This window comes from Mastomys coucha, unplaced genomic scaffold (genome assembly GCF_008632895.1).
Source record: "Mastomys coucha isolate ucsf_1 unplaced genomic scaffold, UCSF_Mcou_1 pScaffold22, whole genome shotgun sequence".
NCBI classification, from domain to species: domain Eukaryota; kingdom Metazoa; phylum Chordata; class Mammalia; order Rodentia; family Muridae; genus Mastomys; species Mastomys coucha.
Window position 1 is genome coordinate 135224368 of NW_022196905.1, and position 20564 is coordinate 135244931.

Below are 20564 nucleotides of genomic sequence, written 5' to 3' on the forward strand. Positions count from 1 at the left end.
CCTTCCTTCCTTCCTTCCTTCCTTCCTTCCTTCCTTCCTTCCTTCCTTCCATGCTGGGATAGCATCTAAAGCAAACTTGCACTTCCTAGCAGCACTGTACCCTTCACTGGGGGACTGTACTCAGACATTTACTGCTGAGTTATATTCCAAGCCTGGTGTAGGATTCTAATTCTAAGAGAACTGATAACCAGACACCAGGCAGCATTTACCAGATTGCAAGGAACTGGCTACTGCTCCCACACTGTTACTGGGTGAGTTTCAGGAAAGATATTCCTGGAGACCTTGGTAGAGATGCTCTTGAGCTGTGCCATCTGAGCACAGCTGGCCCTCAGTCCATTTCAGAGATGGAGAATGGAATGAGACACTAATAAACCAGCCACAGACACCAGGGAGGAGTGGGCTGCGGCTAGGAGAGGCTGTGGCCGTGGTATCCTGGGTAGTGCCAGGGGCTGAAAAGGCACCGGCTACCTTTCTGCTCTTTTATGCTTGGGTGTCTGTGATCTGATCTGGGATGGGGTTAGACTTGGCTGGACTTCCTGGGAGGAAAATGGACAAGCAGGATGCCAGTGTTGGGGGGACAGCAGAACATGGCGGAGGGTTTTAGTTTTTCACTGGTCAGGAGCAGGAGAGAAGAGTAGCAAAGTGTTCACATGTCTGCAGGGAGACAGAGCTGCTGAGAGCAACAACCGCCAGCCACTTCTCAATGTCTGGACTGGCAGTGCATGTGAGAAGGCTTCAGACTGCCCATCTGCCCCCTTTATCTTTCTCCTGTATTCCTGGAAGCAGCTTTTATAGAAGAATCCGGCCCAGTGCCTTCATGTGGATCTCTTATCCCACCATGATCATAACAAGGAGCATTTCCACGGAGGAATGGCTAGCTCCAGATACTGGCCCACTCTTCCATCCCCAAAGCTCTGCCACGGCACCACCAGGGTGACCTGCTAGTTAAATACGTTACTTGAGCAGCCAGTATGTTGAGAACAAAAATAGGCTTCAAATCCAATTAAATGTTAGGCTTCAGCATGGGAGAGAGAGATGGTGTGTATGTAAGAGTAGGGGGGACCAGAAAGGGTTTCTTTACTAGTAATTAACCACAAAGTAAATAGCTCTCCCATGGAACGGGCCCCCTCCATCCCCACACCCCCGAACTTCAATTAGCTCTGTTATTCTGTCCCCTATTACTTGAGATAATCAAGGGTTGGATGTAATTAATTGCTGTAATGTGTTCCGGAGTGGAGCCAAATGGCAGCTCGGGAAGGCTGGCAGTAGCTGCCGGCTTCTCTAACTGACTTCCTGGAAGGGCCAGCTTGGGTTCAGCCTGCATAAAGCAGACAATGGGGTGAATGGAGAGCATGGGCAGGGGGTGTCAGTGCTCCTCTGGTTCTTCCAACACATCTGGCATGAGGCATTGCTCTCCCCTCCCACCCCCTGTCATCCATCTCTGTGTAGGTCCCCTGGACCTACAAAGACACTCACATCTGAAACACAGAGCGCTTGTGCCGGTGTAAAATATTACTCAGCTGTAAAAAGGAATGTTGCTTGACACATGCTGCCAGATGGATGAGCCTTGGGGGCTTTATGAGGAGAGACACAACCCACTGACAAACAATGGGCAAATCCAGAGAGGCAGGAAACAGGTTGGGGGTGGTCTGCTCTTCATAGCCAAGAGTTACCCAAAGTCAGGACTGGAAATATTCAATACAGATATAACTTTTCCCTGGATTCTAGAGCCAAACAAAAGCATTTGAAATGCAATACCCAAGGTTTATAATACATATGTGTGTGTGTGTGTGTGTGTTATATATATACATATACACACATATGTATATATAATATATATAGCATAGTATATATATATATATATATATATATATATATAGTATGTATATACAATGTATATATATATTTGTGTGTGCTCTCACTTGTATGTGTGGCGGCCACACATTGAAGATGGGTATCTTTCTCTCTCTCTCTCTCTCTCTCTCTCTCTCTTTCTTTCTTGTTTTCTTCTTTAAAAGATTAATTTATTTATTTTATGTATGTGAGTACACCATTGATGTCTTTGGACACACCAGAAGAGGGCATCGGATCCCATTATAAATGGTTGTGAGCCACCATGTGGTTGCTGGGAATTAACTCAGGACCTCTGAAAGAGCAGTCAGTGCTCTTAACTGCTGAACCACTCTCCATCCTCCTTCCTTCCTTCCTTTCCTTCCTTCCTTCCTTCCTTCCTTCCTTCCTTCCTTCCTTCCTTCCTTCTTTCTTTCTTTCTTTCTTTCTTTCTTTCTTTCTTTCTTTCTTACTTTCTTTTGAGATAAGCCCTTTCACTAAACACGGAACTCAGTGATTCTGCTAGGCTAGATGGCCAGTGAGCCCCAGGATCCCCCTGCCTGTGCCCTCTGTGACCTGGAGTTGCAGGCATGCACCACTATAACTGGCTTTTTAGGTGAGAGCAGGGGATCTGAACTCAGACACTCTTGTTTACACAGCAATCACTTTACCTACTGTGCTGGTTGGTTTCAGCTGTCAACACCACAATCTAGAATTACCTGGGAAAGGAGCCTCAATGAAGAATTGTTTAGACTGGGCTGGTCTGGAGTCTGTCCCCAGGACCCACATGGTAGAACAGACTCCAGGAAGCTACCCTTTGACCTTCAATGTTATACATTGTAACACCCACACCCCCAAATTGCAAATACATAAATAAATATTTAAAAAAGTAAAGAGAAATTGAAGAAGACTCCTGAAGTGGACTTTTGACTTCTACATGTGTGCACATGCACACACACACACACACACACACACACACACATATATATATATATATATATATGTATTTACACACATCCCAACACACTCAAGAAGATATTTTCTAACTAGGTAGAGTGAAGGTTGCTCAAGAGATTGCCTTGACTTTGTTAATTGAGTTTGAAAGACCTGCCCACCATGGGTGGCCCATTCCCTATACAGGGAATCCAGATGGTACCAGAGTGGAGAAAAAGAACTGAGCACAAGCAAATGATCATGCATTCATTTCTCCCTGCTATTGACTGTGAACATGACAAGCTACCTCAAGTTCCTACTGCCTTGGCTTCCCCACAGGGACGGACTATAATCTGGAATTGTGAGCCAAATAAACTCTTTGTCCTCCAACTTGCTTTTGTCAAAGTATTTTATTGTGACCAAAGGAAATAAAACAAAGGCGTTTTATTTCTAACTAAGGCTCAGGCTGCTCTCCTTGCCTGCATCCCCTAAACAATACAGTAGAGCAACTATTTACACAGCCGTGACATTGAATTGATGATGATGAGCATCCTAGGGATGTATAAAGTACACAGGGGATGTGCAGAGGTTTTCTGCATATCCTGTGCTATTTTACAACAGGTCCATGAACATTAATAAATGGTGGAACCCAATGTTCCCCTCAAATATTGGGGATGTCTACAGTTGTTAGGGGTTGAGAAGGGGCATGGAAGAGGGTGACTGCTAGTGGGTACCAGGCCTCTTTTTGTTGAATGAAAATATTTTGGAACTTGTTCTGGGGAGACGATTCGGTGAATGAAGTACTTGCATTGCAAGTGTGAGGATCTGAGTTCAGAACCCATGTAAAAAGCCAGGACCAGCAGCGTAATCTTGTAATCGCAGCCCTAGGAAGGTGGGCAGCCAGTCTAGTTTAATCAGTGAGCTTCAGGTGTAGTGAGAGACCCTGTCTCAGAAAATAAGGTAAGGGCTAGCGAGATGCTGTAGAGGGCAAAAAGCATCTACCATCAAGTCTGACAACTCAAACTTGATCCCTAGGATCCACAAAGTAGCAGGAGCAAGCACACTCCAGCAAATTGTCCTCTGACTTCCATATACACAGCGTCATGTGCTCTCTCTCTCATAAATAAATGAATGAATAAATAAACAATATGGTATAGAGCAATTGAGGAAGACACCTAAGGTGGACTTATGACCTCCGTATGTATGCACACGCACACACATATACACATGTATTCACAAACATAGAAGCACATCTCACCCCCAACAAACTCAGGATATTTTGTAACTAGGTAGAAATGATGACTGCAACATTTTGTCAATGTATCAAATGCTACAAAAATGTTCAAGATTAACAACAATGGTGAATGTTGGGTTAGATGGCCCATAGATGTGTTTGTGTATGTGTTGAGCCTAGCCTGATTCAGGACAGTGAAAGGCTCTCCTAAAGAAACACACACACACACACACACACACACACACACACACACACACACACCAAGGTGAGATGCTGAAGAGGTGGCTTGGGGGTTATGAGTAGATGGATCCTGCATTTGCAGAAGACCCAACACCCATACTGAGCAGCTCACAACCAATTGTAACTTAAGTTCCAGGGTATCTGATACCCACCTTCTTTCGTTCACTGATAAATGCACTCACAGAAGGGCAAAAAATGGAAAAAAGGAGATGGTGGGTTTTAGGCTCTATAAATGTCACCTCTGTAAATGAAAATAAAGGCAGCTACAATTTTCAGAGCTTTTGGGAACAGGGACCAGGTACAAATTCAAGTAGACTCCATCCCCAAGACAACCTAGACACAAGAATCTTTGTTTGTTTGTTTGTTTGTTTGTTCAAAACACAGAGAATGAAAGAGAGGAAGCTGTGGGTAAGGGAACTGAATGCTGGGATTTGTGCCTGGGAGAATTTGTGCCCCATAGCTTGTTAATGGAGAATGGACTATGGCTTTTCAAACCCGAGGGACCCTGGAGGAAGTGAAGATGGAGAAACTGGAATTGTGGGAGGGGCTTTAGTGGGATGCTGGGGACAGGGACAAAATTAAGTCAGATGTGAGAAAAAAACATGGAGAAAAAAACATGGTGTGTGTGTGTGTATGTGTGTGAGTGTGTATGTGTGTGTGCATGAGTGTGTACATATGGGCATGAGTGTGTGTTGTGTGTATGTGTGCGTGTATGAGTGCATGTGTGCATGTGTTTGCATGTGTGTGAGTGTATGTTGTGTGTATGCATATGCGCGCGTGTGTGTGTGTGTGCGTGGTGTGTGTGTATGTGTGTGTGTGCTTGCACGTGTGCATGTATGTAAAGGGGGATGTTGCATAGGGGAGTGGGCCAGACAGCAACTAGGGCTTTTGAGAGAAAGGGGAACAAGAACTCAGTTTTATTTAGCACAAACAGGTGCAGGGGTGGGAAAGGGAAAGAGAAACGAAGAAAGGAAACACAGAGAAGGGAGCCAGTGGGGTGGTAGGGGTGGGGTGTTAGGGGTGGGGTGGGTGACAGGGCTAGCCAGCCAAGGAAGGCCATAGCTAATTGAGATTACATACGTCCCTCCTGCAGAGAGCTGCGGAGAGCTCCTGAGACCACAAGACACTTGAACAGAATTTGAGTAATTTCCCGGAGACCTGCTCACCTGCTTTGAAGCCACTGGTGATCTTGAAACTTCAAAACAAAACAAAACAAAACAAAACTTTGATTCACACTTTCCACCCATCCGAGTACAGTGAGAGGTGTCGGCAGTGAGCATCTTACTGATGCTCCCATTTTCTCTCTTTCTCAAGGCAGAGACACCCTCATCTTCCCTTTAATGACCTACGTATACTATAAAAGTGTCTTTAAATGTCATTGTTGGCAAAACTTTTAGATCCTCTTTTATTTTCTTTATTGAAATATTAGATCACTGGGCATGGTGGCACATGCCTTTCATCCCAGTATTGGAGAGGCAGAGGCAGGTGGGTCTCTGTGAGTTCAAGGCTAGCCTAGTTTACATTGTGAGTTCCAGGCCAATCAGAGCTACATAGTGATGAGAGAGAGAGGGGCTGGAGTGGATATCAGTAAGAAGAAGACCATATCTTTTTCATGTTTAGTGTTTCCTATACTTTACTAAAAACACAGTACATAGACTCTGAATGAAGGTGAGTGACCTTGGGACTCCAGCCTAGGGACCACTTCTGACTTCTTGATATGCCACTGGATGACAGGAAGTCAGATGCCAGCTAGTAGCCTTTCACGTGTGTGCCGATGATGCGACCCCAAATAATGAACCAAGAAACCTGTAAGAAGTACACTCTGAAAACTGCTCAGGTCTGAGGAAGCATTCTTCCTCTCTCTAAGTCTTTTCACCTCTGTCTGGAGCCTCAGCGTGTCTACCCAGTGAGCCAGACCTGGTGGTTTTCAGTGAGCTTCAGGGTGGGTTCTACCTGGAGGTATGACAACTGAGGTGACCCTAAACCCTCTGCACCACAGTGTGACTTCACATGGCACAGATGTACTGTGTGCTAATTTCAAAGATGCCTCTAAGCCCTGCTGGATTTTTTTGTCTTTCTGTTTGTCTGTCTTTCTTCCTTTCTTTTCTTTCCTTTTCTTTTTCTTTTCTTTTTTCTTCCTTCCTTCCTTCCTTCCTTCCTTCCTTCCTTCCTTCCTTTCTTTCCTTCTTTTTTCTTTTCTTTCCTTCTCTCTTTTGTTCTTTTTTTCTTTCTCTTTCTTTTTTCTCTCTCTCTCTTTCTTTTGACCTTTCTCTCTCTTTCTCTCTTCTTCTCTTTTGCTCTCTCTCTTTTTTTTTCATGTGCACATGTGTGTGGAGGTCTGAGGCTGAAGTTGGAGAATCACTTTCAATTTCTCTTCCACCTCATTCATTGAGGCAGGGTGTCTCAATCAAACCCAGAGCTCATCCACACGGCTAGTCTCAATAGTCAGCTTGTTCCAAGGATTCCCTGTGTCCACCTTTTGAGGCTGGAATTATAAGCAGGTTGACATACATACCTGCTAGCCTTTACATGGGTCCTAGACCTGAACTCTGACCCTGTTGCTTTACTGTAACTCCCTGAGCTACTCCCCAGCCTCCAACTTTTCCCTGTTCTTTTCGAGAGAGGCTCTTCCTCTCTATCTAGGCTGGCCTGGAACTCACAAGTCATTCAGACTGGTCTCTAACTTGCGATCTTCCTGTTTCAGCCTCCCAAGTTCTGGGACTATACTTAAGGTGTGATCCATTACAACAGCTCTGGTTAATTTTCAACCCACTGAAGTTAATTTAATCCCATAAGAGCCAGCTGTGTGTGGTCTCTTGTCTCTGATGAACAAAGAGCTCTTGGGGCTCCTAAAGTCTCTCTCACTCTTTCTTTTTTGCATAAATCTGGCAGCATATGTGGGTGCACCTGTGTGTGAAGGTTTACAGGTTATGTGTGTATGTGTGTATATGTATATATTTATGTGTGTTTATATGTATTTGTGTGTATGTATGTGTTTGAGTGTATATATGCTTGTGTATATTTGTGTGTGTTTGTGTATATTTATGTGGTTTGTGTATATGTGTGTATTTGTGTGTTTATGTGTATGTATGTGTGTGTTTGTGTGTTTGTATGCGTGCTTATATGTTTGTATATGTGTGTGAAACTTAAAGGACAACCTCAGGTGTCAGTGTCATACCTCAGGTGTCTTCCTTTGAGACAGTCTCTTACTGGCCTGGACTTCACCAAGGAAGCATGCTAGCTGGTCATTAAGTCCCAAGGATCTTCCTGCCTCAGCCTCTCATCTTGTCTGACTTCACTTTTTAAAGTGAGTTTTGAGATTGAGGTTGGGTCCTCATCCTTAAAAGAGAAATGCTTGCCTTCTCAGTCACCTCCTCTGCTCCTTCCACAACCTTTTCAGGGTGCATTTCCCTAGACATCCCACAAACCTCCAGCCTGGAGCCAAATGTTCTGGTGGACTCCAGTGGTTCCTAAGGGGAGACTGTCTTTGGGGTCCCCAACCTTGTTCAGAGCTTCTAGGGGAAGTGGCTAACCTGTACATGCCTGATATGACTCTCAAGCGAAGATGTTCCAGGGTAGCCTGGGGCATCTTGCTGGACAGCACCCCACTCCTCTCCTCACATGTGCGAGTGTAAGCAACCCCATGGGAACCAGCTGACAGCACTGGGGGTGGTGGGAAAGAACCCTTCCCTAGCAGAGAGGATCACTTCTCCGTGGGGTCACAGGCTGGGGCAGCACATTTCTGATTGGTGTTTCTGGAAGCAGACATAACACACTTCATCTACCTCTCCCCAGAGAGGGCTTTGAACATTTCCAGAAAACACACTTCAGGCACCGACCCTGTTCCTCAACTGTGAAAGTTAGAAGAAACAGGGCACCCACTTGTGACAGCAGGAGAAGCAGGAACATATTGTTCTCATGGGACCTCAGGGTTTGTGGAGAGCATTCCATGGCCAGTTCTGGGCTCTGCACAGGCCCAGCCCAGCCCAGTGTGATGCAGGGTACCTTGCAGTTGAGAATACACATCCAGTTTAGACAAAGTAAGGGGTCACACATGACAGTACATGCCTGTCATCCCAATACTGGGGCAGAAAGAGGCAGGAGGATCTCTGGTCATCTTGGGTCACATAGAGAGTCCCTATCACAAAAACCTCAGGGCTGGGGGATGTGTGTAGCTCAATGGTAGACAGCTTGCCTGGCACGTACAAGGCCCTAGGCTTCATCCCAAACACTGTGGGTAAAAAATGTGAAGGGACATATTTGAAGGCCCCAAGCACACCCACACAGACAAGAGCAAAAGGACCAGGTGTGGAGATAAATGCTAATAGACCCCGGACACAGGCAGCTTCAGTGGCTCTGTTTATGCGGGCCACAGAGGGGTGGTGGGGGATATACTCACGGGTTTGTACACCAGCTGTATCCTGGGCCTAGCAGGGACATCTGTCCAGGAGTCTCTCAAATTCCCTGTCCTCCGCTGCGGGGAGCAAGGCACCCGGAAAGTGCTGACACTGGTAGGCTGCCACAGCCTCCCCCGGAAGCCCACATGGGTTCTGCACTCTGAGGAGGCTACAACTATTTTTAGCAGGTGCAGTGGGAGGCGGTGGTGGTGGTGGGCTGCACACTTCTCCTTTTGTTTTATTTTGAGCAGGACCTGAAGACGGATGTGGTGGTACATGCCATCATCCTAGCTGCTAAGAAGCTAAGAGGCATGAGGATGGCAAGCTTGAGGCTAGCCTGGGCTATAGTATAAGAAGAAAAAACTAGACATTTGGCAAGTGCTTATAATCCTAGTGTTGGGGCTGGGGGCAAGGCACAACCTCATTTTTCAGTGGCTAGACAGCCTAGCTAATGAGTGACTTCCACGTTCAGCACAGGGCTGGGGAGATGGCTCAGCAAGTAAAGATGCTGGGCACACAAGCCTGAGGACCTGAGTTTGATCACCAGCACCAACACAAAGATGGAGGGAGAGAACACTGACTGTCTGACCTCTGACAGGAGGACTGTGACTTGTGTGTCCACACATACATTATGTAATAGATATATATACAGACTCACATCATACACATCACACACAGACATACACATACATCCCACTATATATCATACACACATCACAGACCCATGGACACATACATCATACATACACATTACAGATACGTCATACACATACAATCACAGACACACAGACATAAACATCATATGCACACATCATAGACACACACACATCATACACACATCACAGACACACAGACAAATTCATCATATACACATATCACAGACATACAGACACACATCATACATATACATCACAGATATACACATCTCATTAAATATCATATACATATCATACACACACATCAGACATATTATACACACTCATCACAGACACATAGAATACACACACATTGCATTGCATATCACACACACACACACACACACACACACACACACACACACAACTAATAAGTAAACACCAAAAGAAAAAAGAACACAAAGTAGAAATGATCTGGGGAGATACTTGACATTAACCTCGGCTCTCTATATCCACACACACATACACACTTGCTTACACATCAGTGTGCATGTATAAACAAACATGCACACACATATATACTATATACACTTAACACACATGGTAAAGAAATAATAAAAGAGGAAGAAAAACACAATAAAAAAACCCCAAACACCAGCTGTTTAAATGACTGGCTAAGTGGAGTCTGTGGGTGATTTGAGCTCCTGGGTAAGGAAGAGGCTGCAGACAAGAGCACAGAGACCTGGGATGCAGGAGCCATGGATGGCAGAAGGGGTGCAAGGAGCAGGACAGGAGCCCCTCTTCCCCAGCATCCTTGATGGCAACACCGTGTACACTGGCTCTTGTTGCCATGCTAGATCCTTACCCAGGAGACCAACAACTTCATCTAGGAGGATGGAGCCTGGAACATTTTAGAACAAGACATCTATCTATCTATCTATCTATCTATCTATCTATCTATCTATCTATCATCAGTACACATAGTACTCTGATCTCTTCTCTTGACTTTGCTATTAGTGAACACAAAGTCCAAAGCACCTAAGATCACCCAAAATTCTCCCTACCATGTCCTAGCACTCCCTGGGCCCACTATGCATCAGAAGATTGTTCCTCTCTGTTACCCAGCAGTGGCTTGCTGAGGCGTGCACCACGATTATTTGTTGGTTCGCCTGTCACTTGGGGTGACTATTTGACTGTAAAACTCTTACATGAGTCTTCAAGCAAACAGGTGTTGTCATTTCTTGTGGAAACATACCTTGTAGTGGGCATGTCAATCACAGGATGGATGTTGTCTAGCCTCAGAGCATCCTTGTTACTTGGAATGTCAGGCTCTGGAAACTCAGGCTGTCCCTGAGTGGGTGGTAACACAGGGCTCTTGATCTTGTAGGGCCTCACTTCCCACTTGCTCTCAACCTTTCCCTTCTCACGGACTGTGGAGACTTTGGGGTCTGTGAATTGAATGTGAAATGTCCCCCACAGGCTTGCAAGTTTTTGTACTTTATTGACAGGTGGTGGCGCTATTGTGGAGCCTTGAAGAAGAAGAGCTTTGCTGGAGAAAGTGAGCCACTGTGGATGGGCTTTGAGGTTTTAAAGCCTCACCCCATTTCCTGTTCACTCTTGACTGTCTGCAAAGATCAGCCTCTTCATCCCTGCTACTGTGTCTTCTTCTCTGTGATGCACTGTATCCCATCAAACTGTAAGCCTAAATAAACCTTCCCTACTATGTTTCTCCTTTTCAAGGATTTTGGTGAGAGTGAAAAGTAACAAATACAGACTTGAATGGTGTCTCTCCTAAATTCATGTCCACATAGAATATGACTTTGTTTGGCAATGGGTGCTTTGCATACGTCATTATGACAAGGCCACACTGGACCTACATCCAGTGACTGGTTTTTTTGTTAGAAGAGGAAATAATACAGATCCAGAAGAGGGAAATGAAGACAGGGGCAGAGACTGGATCAGGAGCCACCACAAGCTGGAAGTGAGAGCTGGGGATATGACACAGTGCAGAAGAGCATTTTAGGACCTCAGTCTGGATCTCCAAAACCCACACAAAACCAGGCATGGCTGTTTGTGCTTGTGACCCCAGGAATGTGAGGAGTGGAAACGGGAAGATTGTTGGGGCTTACTGGCTACCAGCTCAGCTTTAGGTTCAGTGACATGATCCTGTTCATCAGAGTAAGGTGGACAGTGATAGAGTAGGACACCTGGCATCTTCTGGCTTCTGTACATGCATATATGCATGCATACGTACACATACATACTTTACCACATAGACACATAAGTACACATACATCACACACATACACCAAAAAATAACAAGCTAGAAGGAGAGCGAGCCACTTAGCCAGTACTTGGGAGGCTGAGGCAGGGGGATCATGAGTTTGAGGCCAGCCTGCAAAACATAAGGAGACCCCGTAACAAAGAACCGACAGAGCTGGAAGAGGCAGCAAGGTTTGTCCCCCAAGGCCACTGACACTTGGATTTTGGACCTCTAATAACATGCTGTGAGAGAATCAGCTCCTGTCATTTTAACCTCTCTCATTGGTAGCAGCAGAGTAGAAAAACTCTGAGGTCACAGGAGAGGGATATGTGGAAAATGTCAGCCACTGAGTCCCACACAGAAGGAGGTAGTGTTGGAGCACAATTGCACGCTCATACCATAGGGTACGAGTCTGAGCTTGACAGCAAAGATGCTTCTGATATAGCAGGAAAGAGCCAGCTACACACAAGAGATGCTTGGGAACCCAGAAGCACAGCCTCCTTATTTCAACTAGGGACTGCTGATTCAAACCTCAATCCTTAAGCATCACAAAACTTAAGCATCCAGGCACAAGCTCTGTTTTCAGAATGGGTGGAGGTCTGTCTTGTTTAAGCCCACGATAAACCAATTCCAGGGACTCCGATACATCCTGGCCCTGTTTGCGTTATTTATTTTCGCTTTGAAACTGTGATTCTAAACAGCCCAGGCCCTCCCCTGCTGACTCAGCTGCCTGAGCCCAAACTCATAAAATCCTATTTCAGAAAGGCCCAATGATTTTATTTTCTGATCATAAATATGAAATTTAATTAGCAGCTTGCTGCTAATGAAGTCGCCATGGAAGCCAGAGTGGAGCCGCAAAGAGTCACATAAAGCAGAGCCCAGCATCCTGTTAACTCTTCCCCTCCTCTGTCCACCTGTCCCTGGCTGGGTCTTTCCCATAGCCACATTCTGCAGTTAGCTGCAGAGAGAAGAGGGGGAGTTTGTGGCCAGGATGAGGAACGGCTGCTCACTCAGTTCCTCACAGTGCTTCCACCTTGAATCTCTGGGTGTTTCCATACACAGTAGCCACATATTCTATGTGGTGGTTAATTTTATGTGTCAGTTTGATTGAGCTAAGGGCTGTCAAGACAGCTGGGATGAGACATATCTGGGTGTGTCTTAAAAGGTATGAGCATTTGATATGGACTGGGTGAAGAATGCCTACAGAATGCCCACTGTCATCAGCATTGATGGGTACCACAGATCTATTCAGGGTAAGACAAAAACAGGTCAGACCTGATGGTTAATTTTGGTAGTCAGTCTCCTGGCATTTAGAAGCACCAATTAGATAAACTGAGGAAGGGGACCCACCTTGGATGTTTGCAGCACCATTCCATGGACTGAGGTCCTGAAGCAGAGTGGAATACAGCAGTCATCTGTCTGCTTCCTGATCGCAGTTGCAGAGTGACCAGCTGCCTCACACTGCTGCCCTGCCTTCCCCGCTGTGATGGACTGCACCCTTGAACTGTGAGCCACAGTAAGCCCTTCCTCCCTTAAGTTGCCTTCACCAGGTATATTGTCCCTGATAGGACACCAGTACCTCATTCAGGAGGGCTCTCTCTTGGGCTGTGCCTTTCTCTTCTCCTGTCTCAGACCCTTGGTCTCCAGGGTTTCATTGAGTCCCCTTTGCTCTCAGACCTTTGGGTTTGGCCTGGATCAGCCACTGGCTTTTCAGATTCTGCAGCATGCTGGGTGTGTATTGTGGGACTTCTAGTGCAAATCAGTTCCTTAGCAAAAGTTCTGTGTCCCTGGCTGACCAGCCCCATCTACCTGTAGGCACAGCCTGGCTTGCATCTTCTCTTCACAACCCTTCTAAAGAAGTACTGTCCAAGGACATTAGGGAGAGACCAGGCACAGTGTGGTGTGGCTGCCAAGAAGCTTAACCTCCGTTTCCCCCCTGCCCAACCCCTCCTACTCCCCCCGCAGCGGATCTTAGAAATCTTGGCTCCATTGTGAGATATAAGATGGGAGCCAAGGAACAAACATCTGGGACCATTATGTCCCACCATTGATGAGGATATGAGGGCATGGGGGAGGGGCCCCCACCATTAATGAGGATATGAAGCTGTTGGGGGAGGGACCCCGGCTTATCTTTCTCATGGGGATTTTTTAGCTTCTTCTGCCCATGGCCCAAAAGGTCAGCAGGGCTCTGCAGGCTCTCCTCTGCACTTCAAAGCTTACCCTGTTCCTCCAGCTATGTCTACTTCTGGCCTTTCCACGAAACAGGGAAGATGACACCCACTGCAAGCAGAACTTAACTGCATTTCCAAAGCCCCAGTCTGGAATTTCATTATCATCATCCTTTTGTGTGAGTTCTCTGTTAAATCCAAAGTGCAGGAGATGGGGGCGTGGCTCAACAGCAAAGCTTCTGCCTAGAACCCTATGAGGGGTTAGGGCCATGGATGAGTTGTAAAAACTTGCTTAGAATCCCCTAATGAGGGGCTGGGGGTGTGCCTCAGTGGTAGAGCTCCTGCCTAGAATCCCCGAGTGAGGGGCTGGGTGTGGCTCAGTGGTAGAGCTCCTGCCTAGAATCCCCCAGTGAGGGCCTGGGGTGTGGCTCAGTGGTAGAGCCCTTACCTAGAATCCCCCAGTGAGGGGCTGGGGTGTGGCTCAGTGGTAGAGCACCTGCCTAGAATCCCCCAGTGAGGGGCTGGGGTGTGGCTCAGTGGTAGAGCCCCTGCCTAGAATCTCCCAGTGAGGGGCTGGGGTGTGGCTCAGTGGTAGAGCTCCTGCTTAGCATGTATAAGGCAATGAGTTTTGTTCCTGGCACCAAAATCCAACCAACCAACCAAAAATACATTAAAAAAATTCCCAAATGAAGAATTATTTAACATCTTGATAAATGAAGAGTAAGTGGGCCATATGAGGCAGAAGATGCCTGTAATCCCAGTGCTTGAGAGACAGAGACAGGAAGAGTGTGAGGACTAGGATAGCCTGGACTACCCAGCAAGACCTTGCTTCAAGAAGGAACATCCAAGAAACCAACCAGATTGTCCCATGCATTATGTAAGAAGCTGAAATGAACACTCAAGTATGAATTTCTCAGACATGCTAGGAAGTTCACAAGGTCAGTGCTGACACAACCCTGGTCCCCAGGAGTGTGTTCGCTCACAGGGGCTTCTTTTGCATGACTGTGTTTGAAATCCCTGCCTGCTAAGGTAGCATGAAGCTGTTTTTTACCTATGCAGAAGTTCTCTCTGGACATTCGATCCTGTGTGCTATGTACACGGGAGAAGGCACACTGACCTACCCACTGTGAATACTGGACACTGATCCCATGGGAGGATAAGAGAATCCACAGCAAGGCACTGTAGAGTTTGTCTGCAGTCAGAGCACATATTACATTCTAGAAAATGTTTATGGTGGAAAGTAATAGAGTTTTTTGAGGGATTAAAAAAATCATAAGCTTCCTGGATTTGGGTTTTGGCTACTGAACAGGGAAGAAGAACCTGTGTTTTGACTCCTTGGGGCTCTGTAGGAATTTTCCTGGGTAAGTACTGACATGTGTAAGGTATATAGCCAGAATAAGTGCTCTAAGCAAGTGTTCTACAACCATCCCTCAGGCATATTGTTCAATGGGTGCAGATGGCTGAAAACATCAAATGTTTGGAAGAAAGATGAGCTTTTGAAAACCATTCCTGTTTCTCTTCACTTTCTGGGCTCAGTATCTTATGCAAACCCAGTCTCACAGACTCAAATATCTCATGAAAGCAAGTGGGCTGTGGCCTCAGCACCAGCATGAGCTCCAGCATCAGCACCATCCTCAGCATCAGCATCATCACCAACATTGTCATCAACTTTAGTATCAGCACCTTTATCAGCATCATTACCAACATCTCCACCAGCTTTAGTAGCATCAGCATCATCATCAGCATAAACACCAACATCTCCATCAATGTCAGCACCATCATCAGCATTAGCATCATCAGCAACATCTCCATCAACTTTAGCATCAGCCCCGTCATCATCATCATCAGCAGCAGCATCACCAACATCTCCATCAGCTTTAGCATCAGCACCATCATTGCCAACATCTCCATCAGCTTTAGCATCAGCAGCATCACCAAGACCTCCCACAAGCTTTATTTTCAGTACCATCATCAGCACCACTATAACCAATATCATCAACATCATCACTACCAGTTCCAGCATCAGCATCAATATTGACATCAGTACCAACTTCAGCATCACCAAAAATTTGTTAGGCTTACAACTTCTCAAGCTTGCCTGGGTACTCTGAATCCAATGGTGATGACTTAATATTAGATTCTAGCCTCTAGGGACTGACAGGTGGCTCTGTGGTTAAGAGGGTGGACTGCTCTTCTAGAAGATCCAGGTTTGATTGTCAGCACCCATGTGGTGGCTCAAACCATCTGTAACTCTAATTCCAGGGGCTCCAACACCTTCTTCTGGCCTCCACTGGCACTAGGCATGCATGTAGTACACAGTCATATATGTAGGAAAGACATCAATACACATTAAAAGGTAAATCTTAAAAAAAATAATTTTAACCTCTGTCCAAGCTACAGTGTAGCAGCTGCCCTCTCTGAGATGCCCTTTTACACAACCAGGCACTCTATAGAAGCACTTTCTGTGACTCCCTGGTTAGCAGACAGTCCTGGGGAAAGGGTCTTTCACCTGAGAAGTAAATTAGCCAATACCCACTTTGATGTTGTGGCAAAATACTTAAAGGAACTTAGGGAAGGATGCATTTATTTTGCTCACACAGTTCAAGGCCACCTTTCAGGCCCCATAAGCTAGAGTCTAACATTACATTATTAAAATTGGATTCGAGTATCCAGGCAAGCTTCAGAAGTTGTCATCCTAACAAGTTCTGGGTGATGCTGAATTTGATGTCAATATTGATGCTGATGCTGGAACTGATGTTGATGATGTTGTTAACAGTGATGCTGATGATGGTACTGAAAGAAAAGATTATGGGAGAGCTTGGTGATGATGTTGATGATATTCAACATGGTAGGGAAGGTGTGGCAGCAGGAACACGGAATGCATGGTTATATTGTATCCACAGCTGGTCACATTGCCATCACAGACAAATGCTGATGCTCAGCTCACTTTCTGCTTTCTATTCAGTCTGAGATGACCCAAGGAACGGTACTGCACACTTCAGGGCAGGTCTTCCTACCTCAGTGAGCCCAATGATGCCATTCATCACACATACTCACTAAAGTTTGTCTCCAAGGTGATTCTAGATTTGTCAAGTTGACAATAAAAACTATCACACTAACATATGGCGACCTCTATGTTTCTATCCTCCTGCCTCAGCTTCTCAAGTGCTGGGATAATAGGCATGTACCACCACACCTGCTGAGGGATATTCCTCATGATATGGGATGAAGCTTTGATGTGCACAACACTTCTCAGACTGAAGAGAGATGACTGGGGATGAAGCTTTGATGTGTATGAAGAGATGAAGAGCATTTGATATGGAAGGTATAGAGTTAATGAAATATTCTAAAGTCATTCTTAATTTCCTTCTAATGTGACTGCCTAAAGCCAAAATAACAACATACTGTGCAGCATATGATAGAGGTAGAAATCAGGCAGAAGACAGTAGCACAAAGGACAACAGAGGGTTAAGGAAATGTATGTGGTCGTAAGATTCTACGGTGTATGTCAAGTCATATAACATTATTACAAAATAGTCTAGGGTAACTTAAAGACCCTCTTTAAATGCCACAGAAGAGCAGTGAGCGCACAGAGATAAAACACAGAGCCAGGGAAACAAGTCAGTGGAGAGAAGCAGATGAAGGAGCATTAGAACAGGCCCGGGTATGCCCACAGAAGCAAGAAAGATCCAAGGAGGTGGCCTAGTGAAAAATGTTTGCTGCTCAAGCATGAGAACCTGAGTTTAGAGCTTTAGAACCCATGCTTAAATAAACCAGGTGTGGCCGTACCTGTACCTGTAATCATAGTGCCTGGGGTTGCAGGGAGCTGGGGGGGAGGCAAGAGGATCCCTGGGGTTCGCTGGCCAGCCAGTCCAGCTGACTAGCTAAGCTTTGGGTCCAGTGAATGACTCTTGTCTCCAAAAATAATAGAAGACATCTGACGTAAATCTCCAGCCTCAACATGCATGTACACCTGCATGTGCGCGTGCGCACACACACACACACACACACACACACACACACAGAGAGAGAGAGAGAGAGAGAGAGAGAGAGAGAGAGAAAGAGAGAAAGAGAGAGACAGAGAGACAGACAGAGAGAGAGAGAGAGAGAGAGAGAGAGAGAGAGAGAGAGAGAGAGAGAAGCAAAGAATATAGGGAAAATGGAGCAAGAAGGAGATGTGTCAGAAGGAAAACATGCATAGGTAACAAGAGTGGATGAAAAAGATAGCACACACACACACACACACACACACACACACACACACACTCAATATAAAGACCTAGAGAAAGTGGCTGGAGACATGGCTCAGGTAAGAATGCTGGTTGTTCCTGCCCAGGACCTGAGTTCAGTTCCCAGAACCCATATGATGACTCACAACTCCAGTTCCAGGGGATCCAATGCCCTCTTCTGGTCTCCACAGGTACTTCATGAATATGGTGCACAGACGAACATGCAGGCAAAATGTTTGTACACATACCACTTCTCCCTCCTTTAATAAAGGGAAACACTCTGTACACACAAAAGTAGACATTAAAAACAGACAAGGAGACATTGCCAGTTGTAAGAAGGGCCCTTCACAGATACATAATCAATTCACAAGAAGAGGAAAGAATCTGAAATCTGTGTTATGGCCAGAGATACCTAACTCAGGCAGCAGGAAAGCTGAAAGAAATGAGGTTGCCTGTTGCCTACTGCCTGTCTGCCTATCTGTCTGTCTGCCTGTCTGCCTCTTCTGTAACTCCCATCCTTTCTCCCCTTACTTCTTCTCATCTTCACAATGGGTAGAGTGGTGTGTGTGTGTGTGTGTGTGTGTGTGTGTGTGTGTGTGTGTGTGTGTGTATACTCATGTATGTGGATGTCAGAAGTCAATCTTGGGTGCTATTCCTCAGGTGCTGTTGCTCAGGCATTGTCCCCTTTATTTCCTGACATGGGGGTCTCTCACTGGTCTGGAACTCAATGATTTGTCTTGGCTTGTCAGATAGTGAGATCCATGGATATGGCCATCTTCATCTCCTAAGGGAAAACATCACACCCATGTTTTCCTTTAATACAGGGACTGAGGATTGAACTTGGGTCCTTGTGCTTGTAAAATAAATACCTAACTGATGGCATCATTTTCCTAGTAGTCTGATGAACTACTTATTTTGGCATTATTTTCCTAGTAGTCTGATAAACTGCTTACACAAAATTTTGTGGATTTTCTTGCCCAATATTTATTCATTACAATAGTCCTCTTTTGCTAAATGTTAGGACTGGAAGATAAAAAGCAAGGTCATGGAAGATTAGAATAATATTATGGATCACCTGAACCTAACTGACACTTACAAATCAAGATTGTCCTTGAAGAACGTGTCTCTTTTATTTTTCAATTTTCAACACTTCTCATGTGTGTGTGTTTCTGTGTGATGTGTATGTATGTATGTGCAATGTATGTAAAGTAGAAGATAACCTCTGGTTGCAACAGTCTATGGTTACAGGGATATATATGCTAATTAACTGGTACCAGTCTCCTGTTGCTTGCCCACCTGGCTAGCTGGCCCTCGAGCTTCCTGGGATTCTCCTGTCTCTGCCTCCCATTTCGCCTTAGGAGCACTGAGATTACAGATGCACATATTACTGAATTCGACTTTATGTAGGTTCTGGGGATTTATGCTTGCCCTCAGTAGATGGAAGAGAAAAAAATCATTTAGTAAAATTTAGTGTCCATTTGTTTTGTAACTATTTACTTTAAATTAAAATGTTGTCTCCTGAAGGGAGGAGGGAGGATCATGAGACTCAGGAAGTAAATCAAACACACAAGTCTCAAGAAGTTCCTGAAACTTACAGGATTCACAAGTTATATTACATATAACATCCCATGGTTATATTAATAGTAACAATTGATGGTTTGATGGTAGACAGGACATTCTCCAAAGGAGTGACCTGTAAGGCATGCAGGGAGCTCCAGGGAGGCAGCTTTCTTGAGTTTTCAGCTGTGCTGGGTTATTTATTTGAAGCTGCCTTTGAGTTAACCATGTTCTGCAAATAACCTCTTATCCATGCTCCTGAAAATAATACCAATAAGCTTTAGACCTAAGTGGGATAATTTCTTTGGTCTGTCATTGGTGCGAATAGACATTTGCTCATGTGTCTCTAGGAAAAGCCATATGGCATCACTCATATTAAAATTTCTCAATAACTCAGTGTTGCTAGGGTTGCCCAATAATAGCGACTATCATATTTTGAGGTGAAAAAACTAATCACTTTTTTTATGTTGGACAAGTTGGCAAGTTGATGCATCCCTGAACCACAGCATTTGGGTGGCTGAAGCGGGAGGATTGTGGGTTTCAGTCCAGGCTGGGATACATAGTGAATTCAAGAACATCCTGGATGCTCACACTAGTCCATTTCATTCAACATACTAGCATTCCCAGCCAATCTAAAAAGGTAAGAAAGAGAAATAAGAGGGTGGAATTTGCAGACAACACAATTACCCTAAATATCTAAAAGGAGTTACAGAAAAATCCTGGAATCAATGTTAATCAATTAATAATAACTAATAACAAATATTCACCAACTAAGCAAGGTTATAGGACAGAAGATCAATATACAAAACTCAACATAACCTGACACATAAAAACATAAGATGCTCAGATTTAAATGTATAAATGATGTCCATATTGAAAATACAAGGAAATGCTAAGAAAAGTTGAGGAGCCTTAAGTCAAATGCAAGGACATACCATGCCCATGGACTGTATGATTGTTCAACTTGTTAAGACAACATGTTCCCAGGATCTGGAGTCTCATAAAATTCTAGCCAAATCTTGACTGGTTTTTTGTTTTTTTTTTTGGTCGAGTGTTAGCAAAAGAATTCTTTTTTTTT

General features: G+C 45.0%; 1 protein-coding gene across 3 annotated transcripts in view; it reads right to left on the reverse strand.

Annotated features, from left to right (window-relative positions):
• The window catches only part of Card11 (caspase recruitment domain family member 11), a 128330-nt gene that overhangs the window by 65938 nt on the left and 41828 nt on the right, over positions 1-20564 (reverse strand). The window contains exon 1 of one of the 3 annotated variants that reach the window (XM_031338558.1): positions 13342-13993. The exons of 1 other annotated variant lie outside the window; for it this stretch is intronic. The gene's annotated coding sequence lies outside the window, so the exon portion shown is untranslated. Of the gene's footprint in view, positions 1-8636; positions 9300-13341; positions 13994-20564 lie in introns of those variants that run through there. One more of the 3 variants, XM_031338557.1, reaches the window with a different exon arrangement.